This window comes from Pinus tabuliformis, chromosome 4_1 (genome assembly GCF_031772625.1).
Source record: "Pinus tabuliformis cultivar Carrire ecotype Pingquan chromosome 4_1, CPIR1, whole genome shotgun sequence".
Taxonomy (NCBI): domain Eukaryota; kingdom Viridiplantae; phylum Streptophyta; class Pinopsida; order Pinales; family Pinaceae; genus Pinus; species Pinus tabuliformis.
This window is the reverse complement of record NC_142303.1, coordinates 798,771,035-798,789,248: the sequence shown is the minus strand read 5'-3', so window position 1 is coordinate 798,789,248 and position 18,214 is coordinate 798,771,035. Positions and strand designations below refer to the sequence as shown.

General features: G+C 38.6%; 1 pseudogene; it reads left to right on the top strand.

The window, feature by feature from the left end:
- The first annotated feature begins 233 nt into the window (after positions 1 to 233).
- LOC149178615 (CDK5RAP1-like protein pseudogene) lies at positions 234 to 17,996 on the top strand (annotated as a pseudogene).
- The last annotated feature ends 218 nt before the right edge of the window (positions 17,997 to 18,214 follow it).

Below are 18,214 nucleotides of genomic sequence, written 5' to 3'. Positions count from 1 at the left end.
GTGGTTGAATCACTGCTTTCGGACGTAGACGACATGCACAAGTCACACAGATAAAATAAACGAAACTGAGTGAAAATGATGTTTTATGCCTTTTTTAACAAAAAATTGATTTGGCGCGCTTTTGTCGGATGACGTCAGCATGATGCAATGGTTTTTCGCATAGTGGGATGACATGGCACTGACGTGATGGCAGCCTGACGTGGCAACGGCGATGTGGAGGTGATGACGTAAGGATGATGTCAGCAAGGAGGCAGGGAGGAGCGGTAAGCGGTTTGGCCCCTGCACCGCTTTTGGACAGAGGTGGTTTTGGAGTGGAGGGCAGCGAGCAGTGCGGGAGGTTGCCACCTGTCCCAGGGTACGACGGCAAAACCACCATCCCCCGAGCGCTAACAGTCGGCAATGGAGGGCTCGCGATATTAATGTGGGCCGTCCGATGTGTGGGTTATGATCCGATGGCTGGCGGGGATTGGGATATGGCGGAGGCTACGGCGTGGGACCCGTGCAATTTAAATAATGAATTTAAACATTTGCGGGGTATAACCTTTGGTTATCGGGGTTGGTGGGTTCGGTTATTTATTTAACCAAATGTTAAATAAATTCCATGGTTTGTGTATGGGGAGGGATTTTAATGGCCCCGGATGAGTCATTAATCCCAAAAATCAATAATATATGGCTATAATTAGCCAGGGGTCGGGATATTTACAATGTTTTTGGGGTTTTTTGTATAATTATATAATATGGGGATGGGGAAAACATAAGGATTTACATACTAAAGTTAAAGGTTAATATGGGAGATATGTTCAAACAAAAGCACTAAGTTGGAAAGTGAAAAACTTAGGCTTAGAGAATGAAAGGGATCTAAGCTATACATTTGGAAAGCTTGGCATAATGGAAAAAAAAAAAATTTTACACAAGAAATGTGGCTTTATTATCTTAAGTAAAAACAGAGTTTTCCTTAATTTTTTTCATGAAATGAAGTGAACTAGGAACACTGAGCAGATTTCAATGTCCTTGTGGGGAGGTTAGTAAATGTTTCAGGGAGAAGAATGAGGGGAAGTTAGACATGCTTCATCTGTTTTGTGACCACATAGTTTCCATGAGACTTATGATATCCATGAGATGCATCATCTTTGAAAGACAAAATTGCTTATAAACCTGCTTCTGCAACATCAAAACTGTCTGCCCAGCATATTACACCTAACATTTTTTCTTCCTTTTTACTTGGGTGCATTTAAACTAGCAAACCCTTACTCTATTCTTTTCTTGTAACTGCCATCCTATCTAAGTCTGCCCTTATTTCTTCCAGGGGCTCAGATTTAACTGTTGAGCACCCTTGCTTCTCTACCTAACTACTTATCTGCCAATATTGAGATGTTTGGCCATCCATCCACTGTGGCAAGAGTGAACTGATTGCACACCATGAAGTTCTTTGCAAAAATAGAATAGTAGTGGCATTTTGGACTAGCACACTTTCCTGGTATTCTTGATTTGGGGTTCATTTTCTTTCTTTTTTACCAATTGATTCTTTTTTCCCTTTGATCTTTCTTTTAGGGCATACCCTCTTTTCATTTTTTTAATTTTTTTTTATTTTTTCAAAATATGGAACCTTTGCAGCATGGAAAGGATGAACATATTTGGGATTTTACCAGTCAATCATGAAATATGACACCTATTGTATAGGAGCATAACACTGGCTCCACTTTGGGATGGATTTTCCTGGTGAAAAGTCAAGAACAACAGGTCAGATGGCCTTATAATCAATTCTTGATGCATTCTGAAAGTTCCTCTTTGCTGCAAGTCAACAAAACTATACCTCTGCAATATATATACATTTCTCATTAGCTCATTCAACCAATTGCAGCCCTGTTTTGAATGGTTTGTTTGGGTGCTTGTTATCATATTTACAGCTCCCAAGTCTTCCTTTTCAGCCTTTGTTTGAAGCAACAAGTAACATAAAGAGGTGGCACAGTTCCTTGACTTTTTCTCAAAATTTGCTATATATCCCTTCCTATTTTATTTCTGTAATAAACTGCAGAAAGTAAACACTCTTATGTACAAGTTAAAGTGCTATCATCTCAACAAACTGGATCAAAATAATGCTTCAGCATCCGACCATTAACTGGTCCATCTTGTGCTTCTGTAGCATCCAGGCTTTTCAAAAAATAGGTGTTGTTTCCTTATGAAGCCTGAATAATAAAAGGTCCTTTCCATAGGAAGTCAAACTTCCAATGTTTTCCTTTGTATTCCCTTCTGGAATCCCATTTCAGAACTTTGTCTCCTATAAAGAAATCTTCTGCCTTAGTTCTCTTATCAAAAATCTTCTTGAGTTTTTCTTGTAGAACCCGAGATCTTTGATACACCTCTTCTCTAGTCTGTTGTAAATGAATAGTCTGATTGATTCTTCTCTGAATGTCATTGGGTTCTGCCTGTACTTCTTGCAGCAACTTTATCACTGGGACTCCTAAAGATGAGGGGAATATAACCTCCATGCCATAAACCAATTCATAGGGGCTTGTTCCAATGGATCTCTTTGTAGTCAATCTGTCTGCCCAAAGTGCATTGATGAGCTTTTTATTCCAGTTTTTCTTGTTTTCCTCCAATATTTTCTTTATGATATTGATCAAGCTTTTATTAGATGATTCAGCTAGACCATTGCCTTGAGGGTAATAGGTTGTGGAATGGCCTAAAATAATGTGGTATTTGTGACAAAAAATGATCATTCTTTTGGATTTAAAAGCAGCAGCATTGTCAGTTATAATCTTTTCCGGACATCCAAATCTAGACAGGATATTGGTTTCTAGGAATTGCATGATTCCTGAATCATTGGCTTGTCTGCAAGGGATGGCTTCTATCCACTTGGTGAAGTAGTCTGTGGCAGTCAAAATCCATTTATTCTGGCCAGAAGAGGGAGGGTGAATTTCCCCAATGAAATCTAAACCCCATTGTTGAAATGGTCTTTCAGTGGAAATTGGTTTGAGGGGTAGAGGTAGAAGCTTCCTTTTGCCTTCAAAGATTTGACATTTATGGCAAGAAGTAACAAACTTTTTGACATCAGCAAACAGGGTGGGCCAATAAAATCCAGCCCTCAGAATCTTATCAGCAGTTGACTTCCAGTATAAATGTCCACCACAGTCCCCTGCATGGAATTCTTTCAACACTTTGTCAGTTTCATCCTTTGTTAAGCAATTCAGTAAAATGCCTTCATGATTTTTCCAAAATAAAGCATCATCTAAAATACAAAATTTTGAAGCTTTCATTTTCAGAAATCTCTTTTTAGTTCTGGATAACCCTGGAGGAGCCTGTAGGTTTAACAATACATAAATTATATCAGCATACCAAGGTGATTGTAAAAAGGCTTGATTGATCTGTGGAGTCACCATCTCCTGTTCATTATCCAGTTCATTGATATCAAGGGCTTGAAAATTGGTTTCAGTCATAAGTTTAGCTAATCCTTGTCCCTTTATTAGCTTTGTTGGTTTAATTTCAATGTCATATTCCAAAATATTGGCTATCCATTTTCCTCTTTTGCCTTCAACTCCTTCTTGGGTTAGAATATCTTTGACAACAGTATTTGGCACAAAAGCTATTACATGAGAGTATAAGATATAAACTCTGAAGTCTTTAATAGCTTTTACAAGAGCATAGGCCTGTTTTTCCATGATTTGATATTTCAGTGGTGCATCTCTAAGTGCTTCGCTGAAGAAAGCAATGGGTTTTTCACATCCCTGATCATCTTTCTGTAGTAGGATAGCAGCAATAGTATGTTCTTAGGCGAATTAAAAGATTATAAAGTCTCTGTCAAATTTCGGGCTTGTAAGGACTGGTGTTTTAGTTAAAGCTATTTTGATTTCTTCAAAGGCTTGTTTAGCTTTTACTGTCCATTTTACCTTGGAATCTTTCTTCAACATGTTGTTCAGCAATCTTATCAGTTCAGCCAATTTGGGTATGAATCTTCTTAGAAAATTGATTTTCCCTAGAAAAGCTTGCAGTTCTTTGATATTTATAGGGTGAGGAACTTGCAGAATGGCTTGTATTATGTCTGGATCTATTCTAATGCCATCTTTTGAGATTATGTGACCTAACAGTTTACCTTCTTCTAGGCCAAATAATGATTTCTTTGGGTTAAGTGATATACCATATTTTCTGTAGATTAAAAACACTTGTCTGAGACGATCTAGGTGTTCCTGATCTGATTTGGAAAAGGCAGTGAGATCATCTAGGTATATGACTAAGAAGTCATGAATTTCTTTAGCAAAAGCTATGTCCATGGCCTGCTGAAAAGTTGCTCCTGCATTCTTGAGTCCAAATGGCATCTTTACATATTTGAAAGTTCCCCAGGGTGTTGTAAAAACTGTTTTATCTTGGTCATCGGGGTGAACTAAAATCTGGTTGAAGCCTGAAAATCGATCTAGCAGTGAGATTCTAGAAGCTCCCACTACCCTTTGTAAAATGTGGTCCATCTTGGGTAAGGGATAGTGGTCTTTTAAAGAGACTTTGTTTAGATTTCTCAAATCAACGCACAGTCTAATTTCTCCTATTTTCTTCCTAGTGGGCACTAAATTTGAGACCCATTCATAAAATCTAATGGCTTCAATTATTCCAGCTTCATACATTCTCTTGACTTCTTTTTCAATTAGAGGAAGGAGTACAGGGTTGACCCTTCTAAGTTTTTGCTTGAAAGGCTTTTGATTTTCTTTGAGGGGTATAGTATGCTGAATCACAGAAGTATCATAGGACTTAAGATCTTCATAACTCCATGCAAAAACATCCTGAAATTCTTTAAAAAGTTCAACATATTTCAGTTTTTGATCAGGAGGAAAAGCTTTAGACAGTTTTATCATCTTAGGATTTTTGTGAGTGCCTATGTTACAGTCCTCAATTTGGGCATTTAATGGCTGCATTTTGGGTTTTCTTGGAACATCATTAGAGTCAAAAATATCTTCCAGAAGAGTCAACCCTATAGGTAAAAAATTGTCCTTAAGATCAATTACTTCAGACTCTGCTTCAGCAGTTTCATCAAAGTCTATTTCTTTAAGCTCTTGCAATTCTTTGTTGGTAAATTTTGTTGGATGTAATATTTGATTTGCTAGTTCAGCTGAAATGTGAGTTTGAATTTTAACTATTTGATCATCTTCACAAACGGTGTTTGTGTCTATGTTTGTGCTAGAGAATTCTTCTTTTAAAGTGAGGAAATTATTGATCTGAGTGTCATTGTCAAACACCTGCCAATTTTTTACATTATTAGGTACAGTTGGCCTGTGTTTAATCTCAGCTGTAAAATGATGATTAGGCTCAAACGGAAATTTACAAGTGCTGGCAAATGTTGCCAAACTATGAGCATGCAAGTTGTGATTCCTTGGGATTTTGGCCAGCTGAATTTCAAGAAAGGTTTTAAGTATTTTGATTGTTGCCCCTCTATAAGACCTTAGTTTTAGATCGTTTGTGAGGAAGTTTCCTTTCATTTCTTGAATAACCAAATCAGAGTCTCCCAAAATTGATATCATAACTGCTCCTAGACTTTTGATCAATTTGAGTCCTAGCAGGAGGGCTTCATATTCAGCCATGTTATTTGTGCATCTAAAATTCAGCCTGTATGCATGTCCTTTAGCATGATCATTTTGCGTGTTATGTATCCAAATGCCTGCTCCTGCTCCTAGTTTGTTGACAAATCCATCAAACTCTAGATACCAAAGTATTTCATGATTATAGCTAGCATCAGGATTTTTAAAAATTTGCTTAATAGGCAGATCTAGATTTTCAATTTCATGTGGTTTCTCTTGTGTGTCTGTAGTGTCATTGGTCACAGAAATTTCTTGAATTTGAACACTAGAGTTTTCATTTATGACCCTTTCTTGTGGTGATACTAAAACCTTATCATTAATTGGGGGGAAATTTTCAGCATTGAATAGGATAAAGGAGTCCATATCAGAATGCATGGAATAAATGGGAAAATTTTGGGGTTTCTCTTGGCTACCCACCACATATTTCATCAAATTTTCCCAATATAATCTCTTTGGTTGACGAAATACTGAAATGGTAGCATACGACATGTCCAACTGTAATGATCCTTGTAATTTTTCTCCCAAAGATCTAGACAACGACATTCCATATTTTGGTGGGATATCAGCTACCACTACATCCATTAAAATTGTCTTGGCAGGGTATTGAACTAGTGAAACACATAAATCTTTAATTAGTCCTAGACATCTGACCTGGCTTGAATCAAAAGAGAACAAGTCTTTGTATGGTCTGGTGATATCTAGGTCCAATTTTTCCATAACCGATTTGGGCATTAAATTATGGGAAGCTCCAGAATCAAACATTGCATTATGAAGTACATTGTCATGAATATTCAGACTTACATAGAAAGGAGGAACCCCTCCATCTACTGATTTTCCGTTTACTTCAGGGCCAAAAATTAGTTCTGGCTGGTCATCTAGAACATTTACTGCATCTCTGTTTTCTGAAATTTGAAGTGATTTGTTGATTTGTTCTCTATAGATTTCATGTTTAGCCAATTCGGACAATGGAATGGCTATCTTTAATTTGCCTATTTCGGTTTCAAGGTTAAAAGGTTTTTCTATCTGAACTTTTGCATTTCGAGCAGCAAGATTTTCTTTTTCTGCTGTGTTTTCTATGTTATTTTCCTTTTCAGAAGTGCTGCCATGAACTGCATCTGTTTTAAAATCAGTTTCAGGAGGTTCCTTTGCATTTTGTTTAGGAGGAAAGGAAGTAGAAGGCTGACTATTTGATGGTTGACAGTCTGATATGTCCTCAACTATTGGTTCTTTTGGGTTGATGTCTGCTCTAGAAAGAAGTTGCATGGGGGAGTTATCAATCTTTGCTTTCTTAGGCTGCTTGGCATCTTTCTGCTTATTAGGTTCAGGGACATCTATTGTTCTGCTTCTCAGCTTATATTGTTTGTGAACCTCATAGACAACTATGTCATATTCCTGCCTAAAATCGAAAGATTCACCTAATTGGGTTTGGAATTGGTTTAAAGTGTGAGCTTCTTGATCATCCTGGGTCAAAAAGATTTGATGTTCACTACTGAGACCCATTAAGTTAATTTGAGAGTCTTCTGTTGGCTCACTATAAGTTGAAGCTTCGACATAGTTTTATTGGAATGGGAGTCTAATATTTTGGTCAGGGCCAACCTTTCCAGTATTGATATTCTGATTTTTTCTAAAATTTGGATTTCTTGCAGCATTACTTGGTTGACCATCACAAGAGGATTTCCTCTCGATTGTCTCTACCCTATCCCCAAGCCTGTCCATTCCTTTAATGATTGCATCTAATTTTTGTTCAAATGCAGAGGGTTCTTCTTTGAACGGTATTCTTCTTTCAGCTCTAGCTCGAGATCGTTTGGAAATCAAATTTGCCTCAACACTGACAGCTTTACTTTGCATCTCCTCTAGGCTTGAAGGGGCTCTTTCCCTAAGCTGGTAAGCCATGTCAGCATCAAATCCATTAGGGAATTTGATCAATGCCAAATCTGGTGGAGGTCTGAGATTCTGAGGGATAGCAATGTATACATTATTAAACCGGGCACAATAGTCTTGGACAACTTCTTGTGGGCCTCTTTTCAAGTTTTCATATTCTGATAGGATGTGGAGAGGGTCTTTTTTCTTTTCCCATCTGTTCAGGAATGTCTGGTAAAGGGCTTCTGGGTTAGCGATAGTGTTTGTAGGGAGTACTATAAACCATGTTCTCACATCTCCAATTAAACTTTGTACAAAGACTTTCATTCTCACATCGTCATCATCAACCTCATAATTTTCAAAATAATCTGTCATTTTCTTTGTATGTTGTTGAGCGGTGTAAGTGCTAGTACCATCGAAATAGGTGATTTTTCTTTGATCATCTTGGGGCATGGCCCCTGGATTTGCAGGTAATTGTAGTGGAGCATATCGGTTTGCCATGATTGTAGGGATAAGTGTAACAGCTGGAAGAATGGGGATAACAGTGGCAATATGTGTTGCAGATGGGGAAGCGGAAAAGATGGGTTGAAGTGCTGACGGAGTATTTGAAGAAGGTGCAGTAATGGCAGAATGGATTTGTGATTTTGCAGAAGTTAGCTCAGTTGGAATGGGGTTCTGCAAGTGCTGTTCAAGGTATGAATCAACAGTATGTTTGTGGACTTTTTGGCTTCTAAGGTTCTTAGGGATCAAGTTAGGATTCTCAAGGATAGGCGGTGGACTTGGATCTTGATTTGATCTAGTGTAACGGGTTTTTTTCTTTGGAGCCAGCTTCTAACTATATTTTTTTTATTTTTCTTGATATATTTGAAGAACACAGCTTTTGACAATATCTTTCTACAAAATTTTGAATTTGTGAAAGTCTTGAATTTTCCTAAAGATCTCTTTGAAAACAAAAAGGAAACTGATCAAGTCATTGAGACAGCTGTTCAAAGCCTAAAACTAGACTAGAGATAGACTGAAGCATCTTTTATTTACTCCTGTAATTGCATAGCAAAAACAGTTTCAAAGGCTATCTGGCTAACTTCAGGCTCCATCTGTAGCTTTAGAAAGTAGACAACAATAACAAACAATCATTCAGATCCCCAGTGGAGTCGCCAATGATGTTATCACTCAGGTTGTTCCCCAAAAGTTGTGGAAAAGGGAATACGGCCGAGGTAACCACAGACCAATCTTTCGAACACAAATTCTAGCCAATCTGCATCCAGAGAGGGCTCTCTCTTTAAAATTTAGCTTTGTTTTAAAGTATATTAGGCTAGTTATGAAGAACAAGGGTTTGTTTGATTTGGATGATCATTTCCAATAGAATAGGGGTTTGAATCTGAGAAGTTCAGTCCATTGCGCTAATGGAGTATATGAGGATGAACTGCTGGATACGATTTCTTTGACAGAGGGTGGTACTACATAGCAAGGTAATCAACCATGAAACAAATTCTAAACTGGAATAAGGTGAGATGGGGTCAGGGGGTGAAGGGAAACTAAGAATCCTTCATCATGCTGACAGAGGGAAAGTGGATGAATATTGCCAGGGAGCAGTTAAGAATTCCTTAGCTATATTCAAGATGAAAGAACCAGGGGAAACAGGAGCAGTTAAGAATTCTTGCTTATGCTAATTCTGAAGAAAACATAAATAATAACAGAGATTGAACACAGAGTAGAGTTAAGTAAATAATGGGTTATTCTTTTTCCCTGTTATTCATATCATGAACATAGTTGATATATAAAAACACAGAAACTGCAAAACATGAGTTAAAAAAGACTTATTGATCCTTGAAATAATTCGATAATTCTGCAACATAGTCCTCTGCCATGAATTTCATAACCAGAGAGTTCAGCAACAACGCATTCCAGCAACCTTTTATTCAGAAGAGTTTTTAGAGTTACAACGCAGTTCCAGAAATGTATCACCAACCCCTAATACTTCGCTTGGGGAGGTATTTGTACAAAACTGTTTACAAAATATCCCAATGAGATAATATCTAGTAATAACTTCTTCTACCTACTCAAAAGATAAACAAATGATCTTGGAAATAGGGAAGAAATAAACGCAGAAGTGAATGTTGTTGTGTTGGCCGCTTTAGTTAGTGAAATATATTAACTTTTAAGCTCGGTGAGTCGGTACAGAGATATCTTCCATTGATATTCAGCAATCTTATCAGTTCAGCCAAGTTGGGTATGAATCTTCTTAGAAAATTGATTTTCCCTAGGAACGTTTGCAGTTCTTTGATATTTATAGGGTGAGGAACTTGCAGAATGGCTTGTATTCTGTCTGGATCTATTCTAATGCCATCTTTTGAGATTATGTGACCTAACAATTTACCTTCTTCTAGGCCAAATAATGATTTCTTTGGGTAAAGTGATATACCATATTTTCTGCAGATTAAAAACACTTGTGTGAGATGATCTAGGTGTTCCTGATCTCATTTGGAAAAGGCAATGAGATCATCTAGGTATATGACTAAGAAGTCATGAATTTCTTTAGCAAAATCTATGTCCATGGCCCACTGAAAAGTTGCTCCTGCATTCTTGAGTCCGAATGGCATCTTTACATATTTGAAAGTTCCCCAGGGTGTTGTAAAAGTTGTTTTATCTTGGTCATCAGGGTGGACTAAAATCTGGTTGAAGCCTGAAAATCCATCTAGCAGTGAGATTCTAAAAGCTCCCACTACCCTTTGTAAAATGTGGTCCATCTTGGGTAAGGGATAGTGGTATTTTAAAGAGACTTTGTTTAGATTTCTCAAATCAACGCACAGCCTAATTTCTCATGTTTTCTTCCTAGTGGGCACTAAATTTGAGACCCATTCAGAAAATCTAATGGCTCAGTTATTCCAGCTTCATACATTCTCTTGACTTCTTTTTCAATTAGAGGAAGGAGTACAGGGTTGACTCTTCTAAGTTTTTGCTTGGAAGGCTTTTGATTTTCTTTGAGGGGTATGGTATGCTGAATCACAGAAGTATCGGAGGACTTAAGATCTTCATAACTCCATGCAAAAACATCCTGAAATTATTTAAACAGTTCAACATATTTCAGTTTTTGGTCAGGAAGCAAAGCTTTAGACAGTTTTATCATCTTAGGATTTTGGTGAGTGCCTATGTTACAGTCCTCAATTTCGGAATTTAATGGCTGCATTTTGGGTTTTCTTGGAATATCATTAGAGTCAAAAATATCTTCTACAGGAGTCAAGCCTATAGGTAAAAAATTGTCCTTCAGATCAATTACTTCAGACTCTGTTTCAGCAGTTTCATCAAAGTCTATTTCTTTAAGCTCTTGCAATTCTTTGTTGGTAAATTTTGTTGGATGTAATATTTGATTTGATGTTTCAGCTGAAATGTGAGTTTGAATTTTAACTATTTGATCATCTTGTTCCATTTTTTCTTCCTCAGTAAGCTCTTCTATCATGTGCCCTCTACCCACTCATCTTTATTAGCAAATTGCTCTATTTCAGGGATCTTACAATGATTATAGGCTGATAGCCTGTTTTTTACTTTTCTCTCAGTAATAAAGCCATTTGGGTCATAGGGTACCCACCAAAAGCTTCTCTTTAATTTGAGTTCTTCTCCCAATATCTTGTCAGCATCTTGCCATGCTTCCTTTTTGTTAACAACAAAAGGGCCTAACTGGTTTCTCAATTTCAGCTAAGCCTTTTTCCTTGCACCGTAAAAGTGAGTCAAATATGAATTGATAAATTTCCTAAAATATTCTAGAGAAAATAGTCTCATAGGCCAATATTTTGGCAGTTTATAGGGGCACAACTCACAGCCATATATCTTGATCTCAGTGTAATTCTAGTAAAAGTACCAGTCACCTATTTTGTAGCTTTTGGAGAGCTGTAAAATTTTCTGCATATCATCAGAGAGTCTAGGAAGAGGAGTTCTCATCAGTAGAGAGGAGACCGCATGTATAAATAAATCAATGAATTCACAGTAAGTGTAAGGAGAGTTGTGGACTTCATGGAAGGCTGAGGTCCAAAAGATCACAGACCTCCTTTCTCCTTTAGAATCCAGTTTTTTGATGGCAACCTGAAAACTGTCTGTTTGGTAGTATAAGAACAGATGATATATATAAGATGTATACTTAAAGACTCCTTCTCTGTCTAGATTCAAGAATTGGTCATGAATCTTATTGGCAATAAAGGCAGCAAAGTCATATTTGACAGTAGGAGGATGTCCTGGAATAAACATGGACAACAAAGATAAAATGGTTTCATCAACAAACTCACTTGTCTTAAATCCCAGGATATAGGATATCATATCAATGATGAATCTTCTAGTTTCATTGAACCAGACATGTAGAAAGGGAGGTGGATCTCTGGGCTGGCAATCTGGTCTCATGAATAACTTGGCGATCCGGCCTATTTTTGCAGTGGACAGTTTGGAGCCCTGCTCCAACAAATATCCCATTGAAAGAGGAGCCAAAGGCTGAGTGGGTTTGAAGTGTAGCATTTGATTTATGGACTCAGGAGTTATATGAAAGAGGACAGTTCCAGATGGAGTCATAACTACTCTTTTGTCAGGTTCATAATTGGCACAACACAGGCAGATTACATCTGGGAACATATTTACAGAGGGAAGGTAGTACCTGGGCAGATTGGATTCCCATATCCCATAGAGATCAGTTTTATTTAGGTGACTGTTTCTAATTTCACAGAATGCTTGAAGGTGGTTTTTGTCACCAGTTAAGTCCTATATTTGAAAATCCCTATCAGCTAAGGACAACCACTCCAAGTCCTTATGAGGAGCATTAAGGGGAGTAACACTGAGGGCCACAGGGGTTGCCATTGCTCAATTTTCTGTGATTTTTCAACTTGGAATTTGGTTTTCTACAACAAAATAGGTAAAATGACAACTTTGGGGCTCTTCTCCGGGAATTGCAGGCCGAATCCGACTTGTATTCAGCTCGGTGGGTGAATTTTGCAGAGGAAAACGAAGTGTGCGGGGTTGATTTGGTAAAAATAGGCAAAAACAGTGGTTCTGGTGAACTTGTCGAAAGTAGTTTGATGAATCAAACTTAAATTTGGGCGTTTTTGGATAATTTGCAGAGGAGAGCTGAGAAAAACAAGGCTTGGAAGTGAAATTGAAGTAAATACCTGTTTTAATAGTGGACTACGCGATTTGCAGGTCGCGGGACGAGCTGGAAGAGCAAACTGCGGGCTTGATTTGGCCTAGTGGCGGACTAGGTGGTCGAATCACTGCTTTTGGACATAGATGGCATGCACAGGTCGCACAGAGAAAATAAACGAAACTGAGTGAAAATGATGTTTTACACCTTTTTTAACAAAAAATTGATTTGGCGCGCTTTTGTCGGATGATGTCAGCATGATGCAATGGTCTGTCGCGTAGTGGGATGACGTGGCATTGACGTGACAACAGCCTGACGTGGCAGCGACGACGTGGAGGTGATGACGTAAGGATGATGTCAGCAAGGAGTCAGGGAGGAGCGGTAAGCGGTTTGGCCCCAGCACCACTTTTAGACAGAGGTGGTTTTGCAATGGAGGGCAGCGAGCAGTGCGGGAGGCTGCCACCTGTCCCAGGGTACGGCGGCAAAACCACCATCCCCAGGCGCTAACGGTCCGCAACGGAGGGCTCGCGATATTAATGTGGGCCGTCTGATTTGTGGGTTATGATCCGACGATTGGCGGGGATTGGGATATGGCGGAGGCTACGGCGTGGGACCCGCACAATTTAAATAACGAATTTAAGCATTTGCAGGTTATAACCTTTGGTTGTCAGGGTTGGTGGGTTTGGTTATTTATTTAACCAAATGTTAATTAAATTCCATGGTTTGTGGATCCAAGCTATACATTTGGAAAGCTTGGCATAATGGAAGAAAAGCATTTTTACACAAGAAATGTGGCTTTAATATCTTAAGTAAGAACAGAGTTTTACTTAATCTTTTTCATGAAATGAAGTGAACTAGGAACACTGAGCAGATCTCAATGCCCTTGTGGGGATGTTAGTAAATGTTTCAGGGAGAAGAATGAGGGGAAGTTAGACATGCTTCATCTATTTTGTGACCACATAGTTGCCATGATACTTATGATATCCATGAGATGCATCATTTTTGAAAGACAAAATTGCTTATAAACCTATTTCTGCAACATCAAAACTGCCTGCCCAGCCTATTACACCTAACATTTTTTCTTCCTTTTTACTTGGGTGCATTTAAACTAGCAAACCCTTACTCTCTTCTTTTCTTTTAACTGCCATCCTATCTAAGTCTGCCCTTATTTCTTCCAGGGGCTCAAATTTAACTGTTGAGCACCCTTGCTTCTCTACCTAACTACTTATCTGCCAAGATTGAGCTGTTTTGCCATCCATCCACTGTGGCAAGAGTGAACTGATTGCACACCATGAAGTCCTTTGCAAAAATAGAATAGTAGTGGCATTTTGGACTAGCACACTTTCCTGGTCTTCTTGATTCGGGTTTCATTTTCTTTCTTTTTTACCAATTGATTCTTTTTGCCCTTTGATCTTTCTTTTAGGGCATACCCTCTTTTCATTTTTTAAATTTTTTGATTTTTTTAAAATATGGAACCTTTTCAGCATGAAAAGGATGAGCATATTTGAGATTTTACCAGTCAATCATGAAATATGACACCTATTGCTATAGGAGCATAACACTTCAGAGCATACTATGGCGGTTGTGTTGATGTAGAAAAGAGATGAGCACGAAAGACCAATTGCTTTCTTCAGCCGAACTATAAGAGATGCAGCCTTAAAGTACCAAATCATTGAAAAGCAAGCCCTTGCACTTGTGAAAGCATTGAAATATTTTCGAGTATACATTCTGCATTCTCATATTTTGGCTTATGTTCCTAACACTGCTGTCAAGGATGTTTTAGTGCAGACAGATCCGGAAGGAAGACGAGGCAAGTGGATTGCAGCTTTGTTGAAGTATGATGTGGAAATAAAGCCCACAAAGCTTGTTAAAGGACAAGGATTGGCAAAGTTAATGGCTGAATCAAAGTTGCATGCATTAGACATAAATCGGATCGCTGCTATGTCCGATGAGAATGAGGAAGGTTCGTCAATTCAGGTATCTAAAATGTTTTTTCTTTCTCTGTGGTATTCAGATATCATATATGTGCTTCAGAATTTTTCACCACCACCCGACATGACTAGAAACAAAAGTAGAACTCTCAAATTAAAGGCTGCTAAGTTTTGCATTCTAAATTCTACACTTTATTGGAAAGATCCCGGTGGCATTTTGTTGAATTGTTTGGTGGAAGAAGAAGCAAAGCAGGTCATGGAGGATTTCCACAAAGGAGATTGTGGTGGTCACCTTTTTTGGAAAACAACAGCAAATAAAATTCTGAGAGCGGGGTACTATTGGCCGACATTATTTGCTGATGTATATAAGGTTGTCAAGAGCTGTCATAAATGTCAGATTTTTGAAGGAAGGCAGAAATTATAGCCTTTTCCGCTTAAGCCCATTGAGGTGAGTGCCCCTTTTCAGTAGTGGGGGTTAGATTTCATTGGTGAAATTCATCCTGCTTCTTCCAGTCAGCATCGTGGATTCTCACGGCAACAGATTATTTCATGAAATGGATCGAAGCAATTCCCACCAGACAAGCTACAAATGCGGTAATTATTTCATTCCTGGAGAATAACATTTTGTCTCGTTTTGGTTGCCCGAATAAGTTGATCACTGATAACGCAGTAGCTTTCAAATCAAAGAAGATGATTGAGTTTTGTAACAAGTATAAAATCATTTTGGGTCACTCAACTGCCTATCATCCGCAAGGCAATGGGTTGGCGGAGTCTTCTAACAAATCTTTAGTCAACATCATTAAGAAGCTGCTGGAAATCAACAAGAAGAGTTGGCATAAGAAGTTGGTCAATGCACTTTGGGCAGATCAGGTCAGTCAGAAGAAATCCATTGGTATGTCCCCCTTTGAGCTTGTTTATGGAGTTGATACAGTATTTCCTACCTCTCTCGCAGCTCTGATAGTCAAACTTCTTCAAGAAGCCGGTAGTGAAGAAGATCATATGCAGAGAAGACTAAATCAAATGATCCATTTGCAGCAGACAAGAGAAGAAGTCTTCCGAAACACATCCAAGTTGCAGGAGAAGATTAAGAAAATCTATGACAGATAAGCAAAGGCGGACAAATTCCAATTAGAGGAAGTGGTGCTGAAATGGGATGCAAGAAATGAGGAAAAAGGTAAGCACAGTAAGTTTGAAAATATCTGGAAAGGTCCTTTCAAAATTTCGGCATATCGTGGTCAGAATGCCTTTCTTCTGAAGGAAATGAATGGGGAAGATTGTCCAGGAGGTCCGGTCAATGGTCGGCTGCTCAAGCGGTACCATTTCTGAAAAGTTTTCTGTTGTTTACATGGTCACTGTATATACCGTTTTATTTCAGTTCATTGTAAGAGTGTGCTATGATCTTTTCTTCAGTTTGGGGCCCGAAGTGAAGGCTATAATTCTGAAGAAGGATTTCGGTTTTGGTTTGAGTTTGTCAAGTCAGTATTTGAGTCATTTTAAGTTCAAATTTGAGTCAGTTTGAGTCAATTTTCAGTTAATAAATGAGTCAAGAGTTTTGTGTTGTTTGTCGAAATAATGACTCCATATCCCAATGGACGAAGGCACTGTCTGCTCTCCCAGAAATCTATAGTTCTTGACACCTCCAAGGAGCTACCATCCCCATTGGAGCCAATGTTAGATTCGGTCTTTACATCCCTCCGTCAGAGATCATTTCTCTTTTTGCATTTCATTTTTAGGTGTCTCGCTTGATTCACTCAGTTGCATTCCGCTAGGGGCATGCCATAATCTGACGGAAGGGCCTTGTCACTCATTACCCCTCATGCCTTATCCTGTTGGCTCAGGTCTGTTCATCAAATCAATTTTAAGGTCATTTATAGTCCTGTTTTGGCCTCTTGTCAGCAAAGAGTTGTTATAAGATTTTTAGGTCTTTTTAGGTCTAGGATTTAGTTGATTTAGTCCTCAAAGTGCCCAATTATGCCAGCAGGCCAGAGGGAGGTTCAATAAGTTTTCATTTTGAGATTTTCATCATCAATAATGCTCAAGGTTGATTCCTCTTCAAAACTCTGTTTTGAAGAGGAAATCGTCAAATTAATTGTCTGTAATAAGTATGTATTCTTAAAGTCCTCCGCCATGAAGTACTTCAAATGCAAACTCTGGTCATCCTTTTCCAAACACCATGCCATCCATCACTTGCAAAACAAGCAAAGCTCCAGTCATTTAGTGCATTGTAAGGCTGAAAAGAAGTGAAAAGGTCCAAAAATAAAGTTTGAAATAAGGTCATTTGCAAAACATTATTTGGCAACATTTAATTTGAAAAGCTTATGTAAAAATCATCTCTCCAAATGTGTAAAGCTCATTTGCATGCCAAGAGCAAAGAGGAAGCAACACCAATCGATTTTTGTGAACAAGTGAGGATATTGGACAAAAATCACTGTAAATCGCCAGAACGGTGCATTGGGAGCAAACACGCAGTGTTATTTTACACCGGCGCGGCGCACTGGTGAGGCGCGGCGCATTGGGTATGCTACGCAGCGCATACAGTTAAAAAGCTCGAAACTGCTAACCTTTGCTCCAAATCGCCTAGAACTTGCGCGGATTTGACAGGTCTTTGGCTGCTAAAAATTCACTAAAAGCACGGATGTACCATGAAATATATGGATGTCAAATGAATATCAATGACATGGAAGTTGTCGTGGCAGTCATGAAAAGTGTTGGATATACAGAGGTTGTAGATACACCAGAGAATGTCGAAGTCATCTTCATCAACACATGTGTGATTCGAGAAAATGCTGAACAAAAGGTGTGGCAGAGGCTCAACTATTTCTGGTTTTTAAAGAGAGAGTGGAAAAGCAATGTTAAAAAGGGACGAGCAAAGTCAGTTGTGCCTCTGAAGGTGGTTGTGCTGGGGTGCATGGCAGAACGCTTGAAAGAAAAAATAATTGATTCAGACAAAATGGTTGATGTAGTTTGTGGGCCTGATGCTTACAGGGACTTGCCTCGCTTGCTAGAAGTTGTAGATTATGGTCAAAAGGGAGTTAATACACTTCTATCCCTTGAAGAAACATATGCTGATATCAGTCCAGTAAGAATTGCTAGCGATTCAGTTACAACATTTGTCTCCATAATGCGTGGCTGTAACAATATGTGTTCATTCTGCATTGTACCTTTTACACGAGGGAGAGAGAGGTCACGGCCAGTAGAGTCCATTGTGAGAGAGGTGGGAGAGCTTTGGGAGCAAGGTGTGAAAGAAGTAATGCTTCTTGGTCAGAATGTGAACAGTTATAATGATATCTCTATCCTTGATGGGAATGGTGCATTTCCTACAGGGATCAATTGGGCTCTTAGTCAAGGCTTTTCCAGCATATGCAAGATCGATGGAACATCTGTAAAAGCATTCATTTTCCAGCACAGAGTGGGAGTACAGCTACTCTTGAAAGAATGTGACGAGGTTATACACGAGAAGCTTATCTGAATCTTGTAGAAAGAATACGGAATATTATTCCTAATGTTGGATTAATTCCCCGGTATTAAAGGACAAATTACAACTGGAATTGGCAGAACTCTGTTTCCCTTCATTAAAGGCGAAATTTTCCTTCAAAGCTATTTTTATTAAAAAATTGGTTTTTATTCAAACGGCAAAAGGAAAGCGAACAGTCAAAGACCGAAATGCCTAAGTTTAAAATGAAGACATCAACCATAGTAGAGAAATAAGCTACGAGGCCTATTTTTGTCTTCAGTTGCGATTCAAA